Source organism: Salmo trutta, chromosome 2, assembly GCF_901001165.1.
Source record: "Salmo trutta chromosome 2, fSalTru1.1, whole genome shotgun sequence".
Lineage (NCBI taxonomy): Eukaryota > Metazoa > Chordata > Actinopteri > Salmoniformes > Salmonidae > Salmo > Salmo trutta.
The window spans coordinates 15,461,604-15,474,810 of record NC_042958.1 but is presented as its reverse complement, the minus strand read 5'-3'; the positions used below and the strand labels follow the sequence as shown (position 1 = coordinate 15,474,810).

Below are 13,207 nucleotides of genomic sequence, written 5' to 3'. Positions count from 1 at the left end.
ACTTCTGGGAAGGCTTTCCACTAGATGTTGGAACGTTGCTGTGGGGACTTGCTTCCATTCAGCCACAAGAGGATTAGTGAGGTCGGGCAATGATGTTGGGCGATTAGGCCTGGCTCGCAGTCGGCGTTCCAATTCATCCCGAAGGTGTTCGATGGGGTTGAGTTCAGGGCTCTGTGCAGGCCAATCAAGTTCTTCCACACCGATCTGTATGGACCTCGCTTTGTGGACAGAGACATTGTCATGCTGAAACAGGAAAGGACCTTCCCCAAACAGGTGCCAAAGTTGGAAGCACAGAATCTTCTAGAATATCATTGTGCTGTAGACTTAAGATTTCCCTACACTGGAACGAAGGGGCTTAGCCCGAACCATAAACTGTCCCAGACCATTCTTACTACTCTAAATTTTACAGTTGGCACTATGCATTGGGGCAGATAGTGTTCTTCTGGCATTCACCAAACCCAGATTCGTCCATTGGACTGCCAGATGGTGAAGCGTGATTCATCACTCAGGAGAACGCATTTCCACTGCTCCAGAGTCCAAGCTCCAGGCGAGCTTTACATCACTCCAGCCGACGCTTGGCATTGCGCATGGTGATCTTCAGCTTGTGTGCAGCTGCTTGGCCATGGAAACCCATTTAAAAAAAACTCCGGACAAACAGTTTTTCTGCTGATCTTTCTTCCAGAGGCAGTTTGGAACTCGGTAGTCAGTGTTGCAACTGAGAACAGTCTTATTTTTATGCGCTACGCCCTTCAGCACTCAGCGGTCCCGTTCTGTGAGCTTGTGTTGCCTACCACTTAGCGGCTGAGCCGTTGCTACTCTTATACGTTTCCACTTCACAATAACAGCACTAACCGTTGACCGGGGCAGCTCTAGCAGGGCTTAAATTTGGCGAACTGACTTCTCGGAAAGGTGACTGTGCCACGTTGAAAGTCACTGAGCTCTTCAGTAAGGCCATTCTACTGCCAATGTTTGTCTATGTTGACTGTATGGCTGTGTGCTAATTCGAAGGGGTGTCTACATACACTATATATACAAAAGTATCTTGGCAGCACAATGGGACAACAGGAAAACCACCTGCGGTTCTGAATCGGACTCAGTTAAACATACCTTATACAGAGTGCTGCTACAAACAGTTTGCTGGTTAGAAAGATTTGTTTGGGTTATAGTGAACTGAAGGCTGCGGAGACTGGGGTATGTACACTGGGGTCGGGTAAAGCAAAGATGGTATGGTAGGGTTTGTGCTCTGCTTATAGTATGATAATCACATACTCCAGCTTCATAGAGTAGTGCAGCAGTGAGGTTATTTATTTTCCATTGTAAACCTTCCAGTTTAGCCAGCATTGCCATTACCGGTCCTGATTTGCACAGACTATAACAATATAACAGCAGGGCAGGACGCAGTAACACAGCGTCTGGTGACATCAGGTGGACATACTGGGAATTACACCTATGATCTGAGAAGTTCTTTGACAATCATTTCTCACTGAACTTCATACTCATTGAAACAGTCATGCACCCACAAAATATTCAAGCAGAACACACCAGGGCTGTTTTCTTGATCTAATTTATTCTCCCATCAAAACTAGAGACATGATGACACACTGAAGTTTACAGTCTATCCACTGACAAATACAAATGTCTCTCACAGAAGACTTTCCCCCTCACAAACAAGTGACAAATGTGAGGGACTGGCCAGTCTCCAGTCCTGCATGCTGGGGCAGGTGGGCGGAGCTTGGCTCTATTCGTCATTGTCCAACGACTCCTCTTCCTGGCTGATCTGGAAGTATCTCAGCTCGTAGGTCTCCTTGTCCGACAACACGACTCTCAACCAATCACGGAGGTTGTTCTTCTTCAGGTAACTGTGGACCAATGGGAGAGGAGGAGTTTGATGTCTAAGAAGGGGAGGAGTACACCTCAGACCTGTCCTAAAGGGTTGAGGCCAGAGAGTTCATCAAACCTACTCCTAGTTAAAAAAGGCACACTCAATGGAGTTATTAGTAGTAGACTATCGACACCAATAGCTTACCTCTTGGAAAGCTGGTTCTGTGACGTGGATCTTGTTTTTCAGAAGGTCGATCTCGACTGCATTTGCCAGATTTCCTGTCTTGCCATTGACTTTTACCCTCTCTTTGAGAAAGGTTTCCTGTTGGAAAGAGCAGTGACTAGGGAAGAGAACTCTAGTCAGCTAGGGAATGTTACCATAGTCCACACACAGAGTTAGACAAACATTACACAATGATGAAGCATAATATCCCTAGCCTGTTTAATGATGAAGACCATGGGCAGTAGCCCTATGGTGTCCGGTGAAGCGGGGCCGGTAACTTACAAAGTTGGCAGAGTCCAGGATGCTGTCCTCCACAGGGTGGGTCAGGTCCAGGGTGAACCCCCTTCTTGGCGCTCTTGACCACAGTCTGTTTCTTGTGCTTCAGCTAGGGGACACATTCAGATCATAGAAATATAAAGGAGTGTAATGATTCTCTCAACGTCAGCAAGACAAAGGAGCTAATCATGGACTACAGAAAACGGAGGGCCGAGCACGCCCTCATTCACGTCGACAAGCTGTAGTGGAGCAGGTCGAGAGCTTCAAGTTCCACGGTGTCCACATCACTAAGAATTGATCACGGTACACATACACCAACACAGACGTGAAGAGGGCAAAACAACGCCTCTTCACCTTCAGGAGGCTGAAAAGATTTGGCATGGGCCCTCAGATCCTCAAAAAGTTAAACAGCTGCACCATTGAGAGCATCTTGACTGCTTTATAGGGCTGGGCGATTTACACTTCATTCGGAAAGTATTCAGACCCCTTGACTTTTTCCACATTTTGTTACGTTACAGCCTTATTCTCAGATGGATTCAATATTTGAATGAATTATCAATCTACACACAATACCCCATAATGACAAAGCAAAAACAGATTTCAGACATTTTTGCACATTTAAAAAAAACAGAAATACCTTATTGACACAAGTATTCAGACCCTTTGCTATAAGACTCAAAATTGAGCTCAGGTGCGTCCTGTTTCAATTGATCATCCTTGAGATGTTTCTACAACGTGATTGGAGTCCACCTGTGGTAAATTCAACTGATTGGACATAATTTGGAAAGGCACACACACGTCTATATAAGGCCCCACAGTTGACAGTGCATGTCAGAGCAAAAACCAAGCCATGAGGTCGAAGGAATTGTCCGTAGAGCTCCGAGACACGATTGTGTCAGAGGCACAGATCTGGGGAAGGGTACCGAAACATTTCTGCAGCATTGAAGGTCCCCACCAACTAAGTGGCATCCATCATTCCTAGAGCTGGCTGCCCGGCCAACTGAGCAATCGGAGGAGAAGGGCCTTGGTCAGGGAGGTGACCAAGAACCTGATGGTCACTTTGACAGAGCTCCAGAGTTCCTCTGTGGAGATGGGAGGACAATCATCTCTGCAGCACTCCACCAAATCAGGCCTTCATGGTAGAGTTGCCAGATCGAAGCAACTCCTCAGTAAAAGGCACATGACAGCCTACTTAGAATTTGCCAAAAAGCACCTAAAGGACTCTCAGACCATGAGAAACAAGATTCTCTAGTCTGATGAAACCAAGATTGAACTCTTTAGCCTGAATGCCACACGCCACGTCTGGAGGAATCCTGGCACCATCCCTACGGTGAAGCATGCTGTGTGGATGTTTTTCAGCGGCAGGGACTGGGAGACTTGTCAGGATCGAGGGAAAGATGAACGGAGAAATGGGTGAAACTCCCCAAATAAGTGTGCCAAGCATATAGTGTCCTACCCGAGAAGAGTCAAGGCTGTAATCACTGCCAAAGGTGCTTCAACAAAGTACTGAGTAAAAGGTCTGAATACTTATGTAAATGTGATATCAGTTTTTTTGAAGTTATAAATTTGCACCAATTTCTAAAAAACAGGTTTTGCTCAGTCATTATGGGGTATTGTGTGTAGATTGAGGGGGGGGGACTATTTCATCAATTTTAGAATAAGGCTGTAACGTAACAACATTTTAAAAAGGGGTCTGAATACCTTCCCATTTACACCAGAAACCTGTATATAATGCTCATGTCTCCGCCCTAACAATGTGAGTCGTTTTCCCAATGGCGGGAAGGCAGGTGACAAGTTAAGGTTCAAAATAAGCGCATTGTGCTTATTTTGGACAGATTTCAATTCGCCTCTTACACCCAAGCCCCTCTCCCTACCACTCACAACAACAAAGATGAGAGACCGTTTGTCATAGAGATCACTCTATGACAAAAGGTTTCAACTTGCTATTCGCATTTGTGGTTTGGTCCAACAGTATGGGTCATATGGACACAGAAACACATGGAGACATTATTTTACTGTAATAGAGGAGAAGTTGACCTTTCGAACCATACCCTGTTTATGTTTCAACTCCTCAAAATTCAAGCAGAGCAGACTAAACTAAAACAGATGTACCAATGAACCAATTCTGGAAAATGCTCAGTTTGTCACACGCATTATGGTACCACATATCGCTAGCAGCATTTTAGTCAAATAAAGATTGTTATACTAGCTGTTAAGTCATTTATAAATGTGCAATAAGCATAAAACAATTATAAAGGAATTGGCAACTCGTTCTCATTCTGAGAAATAAGGTAAGCCACTTGATTTAAACATTGAATATAGTGGACAGGCTAGCATGCTGTTCAAAGAGTTGGGGACGGACAGAAGGATGAAGAAGTGGATTTGACCTTTAAATTGTACAACTTAGATTAGAGAAAACACACACACACACATATATATATATATATATATATATATATATATATATATATATATATATATATATATATATATATATATATATATATATATATATATATATATATATATATATATATATATATATATATATATATATATATATATATACACACACACACACACATACATACACATATATATATATATATATTTAAATCAAGATGTTATCAAGAATCGCTCATAAGAAAAATAAATAAAAGGTGAGCTATGAGTTTCAGGCATATCGCTCAGCCCTACTGCATCACCGGTTGGTATGGCAACTGCTTGGCATCCGACCGCAAGGTCCAGCCATCCAGAACCTCTATACCAGTCGGTGTGTCAGAGGAAGGCCCTAAAAATGGTCAGACTCCAGCCACCAAGTCCTAGACTGCAGGGCTCTATGCTGACCTTTTTTTCAAAGGAGCAATGACAAATATTTGAGGTAATAAAGCTAGAATCCTTAATTTTTTGGGGACTGGTTGCACAGCAAAATATTTAGGAGAATATGCGAGTACAATGTTAAGAATGTAGAGCCCTGAACTGTTCTCTGCTACCGCACGGCTAGCAGTACCAATGCACCAAGTCTGAAAGCAACAGGACCCTGAACAGCTTCTACCCCCAAGCCATAAGACTGCTAAATTGTTAGTTTGATAGTTAACCAAATAGCTACCAGAGTATCTGCATTGACACTTTTTGCACTAACTTTGACTTATCACATAAGGCCATAGCCATGGAGTCAACATTGGGGGGGACCAAATCTGTAGGGGGGTCTGGGGGTTGTTCTTTCCTTAAAATGGCTTGCACCCCCTGCAATCGTCCAGCCATGTTTGCGGCACCGTCATAGGTTTGTCCTCGAAGTTGGGAAGGAGGAAGGCCTATACGCATCATCACATCACATGCCATCTTGGCTATATTTTGCCCTGCCGTTGATGACATTTCGTAGAGTCCCAGGAATTATTCCTTTGGTTGTAGATATGCATATACAAAGCACAAACATATTGACTCCTGAGCAACTCCTGATATATCCTGGGTGCATTAAAACATACTGACTAGAGGTCGACCGATTAATCGGCATGGCCGATGAACAATCGGTAATCTGCATTTTTGGACGCCGATTATGGCCGATTACATTGCATTCCACGAGGAGACTGCGTGGCAGGCTGACTACCTGTTATGCTAGTGCAGCAAAGAGCCAAGGTAAGTTGCTAGCTAGCATTAAACTTACCTTCTAAAAAACAATCAATCTTCACATAATCACTAGTTAACTACACATGGTTGATGATATTACTAGTTTATCTGGCGTGTCCTGCGTTGCATATAATCAATGCGGTGCCTGTTAATTTATCATCGAATCACAGCCTACTTCGCCAAACGGGTGACGTTTTAACAAAAGCGCATTCGCGAAAAAAGCACAATCGTTGCACGAATGTATCTAACCATAAACATCAATGCCTTTCTTAAAATCAATACACAGAAGTATCGTTTTTTAAACCTGCATATTTAGTTAAAAGAAATTCATGTTAGCAGGCAATATTAACTAAGGAAATTGTGTCACTTCTCTTGCGTTTATTGCACACAGAGACAGGGTATATGCAACAGTTTGGGCCGCCTGGCTCGTTGTGAACTAATTTGCCATAATTTTACATAACGATGACATAATATTGATGGTTGTGCAATGTAACAGCAATATTTAGACTTAGGGTTGTCACTCGTTCGATAAAATACGGAACGGTTCCGTATTTCACTGAAAGAATAAACGTTTTGTTTTCGAAATGATAGTTTCCGGATTTGACCATATTAATGACCAAAGGCTCATATTTCTGTGATTATTATATTATAATTAAGTCTATGATTTGATATTTGATAGAGCATCCTGACTGAGCGGTGGTAGCAGCAGCAGGCTCGTAAACATTAATTCAAACTTTACTGTGTTTGCCAGCAGTTCTTAGCAATGCTTCAGTCACAGCGCTGTTTTTGACTTCAAGCCTATCAATTCCTGAGATTAGGCTGGCAATACTAAAGTGCCTATTAGAACATCCAATAGTCAAAGGTATATGAAATACAAATGGTATAGAGAAAAATAGTTGACGCGTCATAATTCCTATAATAACTACAACCTAAAACTTCTTAACTGGGAATATTGAACCACCAGCTTTCATATGTTCTGAGCAAGGAACATAAACGTTAGCTTTTTTTACATGGCACATATTGCACTTTTAATTTCTTCTCCAACAATGTGTTTTTGCATTATTTAAACCAAATTGAGCATGTTTCATTATTTATTTGAGACTAAATAGATTTTATTTATGTATTATATTAAGTTAAAATAAGTATTCATTGTTCATTCAGTATTGTTGTAATTGTCATTATCACACACACACACATATATATAAAAATCAGCCGATTAATCGGTACAGGTTTTTTTTTTTGGTCCTCCAATAATCGGCATCGGCGTTGAAAAATCATAATCGGTCGACCTCTAATACTGACTCCTGAGCAACTCCTGATATATCCTGGGTGCATTAAAACATACTGACTCCTGAGCAACTCCTGATATATCCTGGGTGCATTAAAACATACTGACTCCTGAGCAACTCCTGATATATGCTTGGTGCATTCAAACATACTGACTCCTGAGCAACTCCTGATATATCCTGGGTGCATTCAAACATACTGACTCCTGAGCAACTCCTGATATATCCTGGGTGCATTCAAACATACTGACTCCTGAGCAACTCCTGATATATCCTGGGTGCATTCAAACATACTGACTCCTGAGCAACTCCTGATATATCCTGGGTGCATTCAAACATACTGACTCCTGAGCAACTCCTGATATATCCTGGGTGCATTCAAACATACTGACTCCTGAGCAACTCCTGATATATCCTGGGTGCATTAAAACATACTGACTCCTGAGCAACTCCTGATATATCCTGGGTGCATTCAAACATACTGACTCCTGATATATCCTGGGTGCATTCAAACATACTGACTCCTGAGCAACTCCTGATATATCCTGGGTGCAATCAATGATAAGTGTGAATTGGACCACTGGCATTGACGTTATTTCCGACAGAATTTCTTTGACGATTGTATTGCCCACCAGCTTCAAAATTTCGTTTTTGCATTTGGGGACTGGTGAAATCAAAGTGACCTTTCAGCCAGGTGGTCAGCTCTGCATCACCCACTGCCTTGTACTTTAGAAGCTGGCTGAAAAGCCTGACCTTGCCGCACCAAGTACTTCAAACCCCCAACAATCTTCATAAGATTGCTTGATTGTATTATCTGAAATACACATTAAGAAGCCATACTTAGAGGAATATCTCAGTTTAAATTAACATTAGGATTAGACTGCTGTTATGTCCTTATTCGGTCTTAACCATCAATATTTGCTTATTTTCTCACTCACCTCCATGTCACCTGCTCTCCCTGTCCTGTCGGCATCCTCGTGCTCTCTCTCTTTACTCTGAACGCACCAGTGAACATGAAAGAAATATTATCAGTAAACTAATGACTAGAAACCATGTTGATACACATATGGAGGCCAACAGGATTCTATACATTAGGGTTAGACTGTTGTGATGTCCTTTTTGGTTAAGAGTTAATATCACCGTGTTGGTGTTGTTCCTACGACATCATAATTAATGTTGCTCCAGGACCATCATTGCAGCTGACCTGTAGTTAGTTGGTTACCCCAGTCCAAAGACAGAATATTCATCTGCCACCCACCCTTTGACCTAACCCTAACCTCAATGACACCTGTGCCTAAACCTAACCTCAGTTGTGCCAACATTAATTATGATGTCGTAGGAACAACACCAACACAGCGATATCAGATCAGTCATCAATATTTACTCCTTTTCTCACTCACCTCCATGTCACCTGCTCTCCTTGCCCTGTTGGCATCCTCATGCTCTCTCCTTACTCTGAACACACCAGAGTGAACATGAAATAAATATTATCAGAATATATGGTGTTTCTTGCCATGATGTTCAGGAATGGATTACTAACCATTTCTGATCTGAATGGCAATGATTATTATATCAAGAAACATTGACTCATCTCTTGTACTACTGTATACTTCTATCATCTGACTGGTACTCATTTTCTCACTGCTCTCAACTTATTCTTCTTTCGTAAAACTGACTATCCTACCGATCCTCGACTTCGGCGATGTCATTTACAAAATAGCCTCCAACACTCTACTCAGCAAATTGGATGCAGTCTATTACAGTGCCATCCATTTTGTCACCAAAGCCCCATATACTACCTACCACTACGACCTGTTTGCTCTCGTTGGCTGGCCCTCGCTTCATATTCGTCACCAAACCCACTGGCTCCAGGTCATCTATAAGTCTTTGCTAGGTAAAGCCCCGCCTTATCTCAGCTCACTGGTCACCATAGCAGCACCCACCCGTAGCACGCGCTCCAGCAGGTATATTTCACTGGTCACCCCCAAAGCCAACTCCTCCTTTGGCCGCCTTTCCTTCCAGTTCTCTGCTGTCAATGACTGGAAAGAATTGCAAAAATACTGAAGCTGGAGACTCATATCTCCCTCACTAACTTTAAGCATCAGCTGTCAGAGCAGCTTACAGATCATTGCACTCTGTACATAGCCCATCTGTAAATAACCCACCCAACTACTTTATCCCCCTATTGTTATTTTTTGTTGTTGCTCATTTGCAACCCAGTATCTCTACTTGCACATTCATCTCCTGCTAATCTATCACTCCAGTGTTTAATTGCTAAATTATAATTATTTCGCCACTATGGTCTATTTATTGCCTTACCTCCCTAATCTTCTACATTTGCACACACTGTATATAGATTTTTCTATTGTGTTATTGACTGTACGTTTGTTTATGTGTAACTCTGTGTTGTTGTTTCTGTCGCACTGCTTTGCTTTATCTTGGCCAGGTCACAGTTGTAAATGAGAATTTGTTCTCAACTGGCATACTTGGTTAAATAAAGGTTATTAAATAAAGGTTAAAGGTTAAATAAAATAAAATAATTACAAATTCTGAGACTGCCCAAAAAAACTGATGAATGTCACTGCCACCCTTCCTCTGCTCAGATGACACTCACTGTGAATGAAAGCTGACTGTAATAAAACTGCTTGCACTTTAATCAAACAAACACTAATAATTATATTTATCATAAGCAAGTACAGCTATGCGAATATGCAATACATTAAAGCTACTACTGTTTACATAAATTACACATACAGCGCAACATAAATGATTGACACTTTACTCAGACTTCACTTGGGCTTTCTGACAAATATAACGTAATAAAGACATTAACGTTAGTTGAATACGCCCGTGAGCACCATTGTTGGTCCCTGGGAGAATGTGCGGCAAATTAATTGTCCAGGTAAATGAGCTATGATAGCTAACGTTAGTGATGGTTGATTGATTAGCACTCGCAAATCGGCCCGTTTTCACCAAAAACGTTTGTTTCCACTCCATGCAAATATTGACACTTTTTAGCAAAATATTATTTATTTCCACAATTACCGTTCCAGCGCAAAACGACGTGTTGACATTAAAACTATCACAATGCAGAGTGATATAGCCTACATAACGCTCATATTACATTATTGTTTTCAAATGTTTAATACATTTGAAAGTAATGAAATAGAGAGACAGCAGTGTTTGACATTGACTGTACCAATCCACAGCAGTCGCGCAACGGCTTCTGCTTGGGTAAGGCAAAACTACTTGGACAAACCACACGCAGAACTGCAGTACACCGTAATATTAGAACCAGTAGTAATAATAAGGGCAATTTGTTAAGTTTAGTTACGATTACATTTGCTAATGATTATTCCGGACGGCGGTGCGTGGTTCCCTATCGTACCGTAGCAAAATGTTTATATCAATATATTGGGGGGGACAATTTGAGCATATAATGACGGCCCTGACACATACGCCGCAGCTACTGTTTATTATCCATCTTGTTGCCAAGTCACTTTATTCCTAGTGATATGTACATATCTACCTCAATTACCTCGTATGGGCTCCTGAGTGGTGCAGCGGTCTGAGGCACTGCATCTCAGTGTAAGAGGTGGATTCAAAAACAGTCCTTGGCTTGAATCCAGGCTGTATCACATCCGGCCGTAATTGGGAGTCCCATAGGGCAGCGCACAATTGGCCCAGCGTCGTCCGGGTTTGGCCGGGGTGGGCCGTAATTGTAAATAACAATTTTTCATAATAACTTTTCATGTTCAAAACTGTGCACTCTCCTCAAACAATAGCATGGTATTATTTCACTGTAATATATACCGTAAATTGGACAGTGCACTTAGATTAACAAGAATTTAAGCATTCTGCCAATATCAGATATGTCTATGTCCTGGGAAATGTTCTTGTTACTTACAACCTCATGCTAATCGCATTAGCCGACGTTAGCTCAACCGTCCCCCAGGGGACCCACCGATCCTGAAGAAGATTAACTGACTTGCCTAGTTAAATAAAGGTTACATTAAAAAAAAAACACAGACTCTGAACTGGTAAACTGTGTATTTCGCCAAGTAATCATTACTCATTATTACTTTATTATTGCTATATTTTTCTCTCTCTGCAATGTTGAGAAGGGCCCGGAAGTAAGCATTTCACTGTTCGTCATGTGATAAATTCAATTTGAGCTACTATGGGTCAGAGAGCCATGACAAGCTTTCCTCAATGTAATGTTTCTCCTGAACCACGTCTCTCAGAGATTAGAATAGGGATCTAGTTTACATGATTCTGCTGTCCCCAGACTTGAGTACTGTAATAGCAAATTCCCCCTTTCTGATTAGGCACAATGGATCCAATTAATTTCACACTGACCGACAATCCAAAATTAGGTCAAACGTATTTATGCCATTGCTAGTGAAGAGGCTGCAAATTGCATACTTATATAAAAAAAAGTGGTATCAATTGTGAAAACAAATAGCCATCTTGAATCTATGCTTTGAACTTACTTTACAGTAATTGCCATCTTTGAAACTGAACATGTGTAACGTTACCAAGCCAAGCTGACGTAAACTAGCTAAACCTCGACTACAAATGAATGGGGAGTAGTTTTATACTTTATTTAATAATATAAACCCAGAAATCACAATGAAATGTATTATATAGCATAATGTAAAGTAATTAACACATTTTGTTTAGTAAAAGTAACGATTAAAAAAAGTTCTTAAGAGCTCTTTTCACATACCGGTGCCATGTTGAGTGATCCGAGTATAACGGAAGTTGCGCAGGCCCCTTACCTAATATGGTCATGGTTCAGTGAATTGCATTCCAAATTGGAATGTGGGATATTCCAAAGCAGGGATCGTCAACTACATTCAGCCGCCAGCCGATTTTTTCTTGAGCAGATGATCAGGGGACCGGAACAAAATTACAAATAATTTGTAGACTGCAAATTGACCGCAAGACGCCAAAACATATATGTTTGACTGAAACATTATCTTTTTAAACATTGCTTACGTTTGAATATGATCACGTGTCTCTCTCTATTAGGTGTGAACAATACTTGGTAACAGATTTCTTGGACTAAAATCACTTGGAGCTGATTTCCTGGTGTTTTTTTTAAAGTTTTATGTCCAACCAAATAAATCTGAATATTTTTTTCCTCAGAAAGCTTGCAGGGGCAAATAAAACCATCCCGCTGGCCGTCAGTTGGGGGACCCTGTTCTACAGTTCAATTTTCAGTATTCTGCAGTACACTTATATAATGGATGAAATACTATTCCATACATTTCATTTTTTATTCATAGATCACTGGTGTTGTATAGTTGTGAAATTCACCATTATCATTTACCATGAATGAGGTACTATATTTTAACTTTGCATCTATTGTGATAAATCTACTAATGTATTATTAGTTAGAAAAGGGAGGCTTTCACTGGTTATCATGGCATTGCCTTTAAAAAAAAAATTCCACTCCAAAGGCCAAGTTGGGTCCAAAGAGCAGCCAGACAGCACCCACCCAAACTGGAGAGTGGTCAATCATTGACAGCAGGGCCAGATTAAGAAATCACAGGCCCCAGGAGTTCATTTTTTTTTTGTATTTTGAAATCTGCAAAACACAAACAGACAGCTGCAACCAACCATAGAAATATAACCCATAGATGCCAATTCAAGTCAGGACTGTCATCCATTGCTACTGTACCCCTTGAGTTTAATAGTCAAATTACCAGGATAAGAGGTTACAAAACCCTTCTATGGATTATGTCTATGCCCACAACACAACTGTAGGCATACCGACAACTGCCAAAATAAAGAAAATACTTGAGTAAACTAGGGATACAAAGTATATATATTATGTGTGGGGTGCGGGTACATTTTCCTGGCATGGTTTAGGCCCACATGTAGAATCTATGCCAAGGCGCATTCAAGCTGTTCTGGCAGCTCGTGGTGACCCAACACCACTTTATGTTGGTGTTTCCTTTATTTTGGC

The 13,207-nt window shown here is 41.1% G+C and overlaps 1 pseudogene; it reads right to left on the bottom strand.

Annotated features, from left to right (window-relative positions):
- Window positions 1-1,548: 1,548 nt before the first annotated feature.
- Window positions 1,549-11,971, bottom strand: LOC115151949 (60S ribosomal protein L22-like 1; annotated as a pseudogene).
- Between the last annotated feature and the right edge of the window lie 1,236 nt (window positions 11,972-13,207).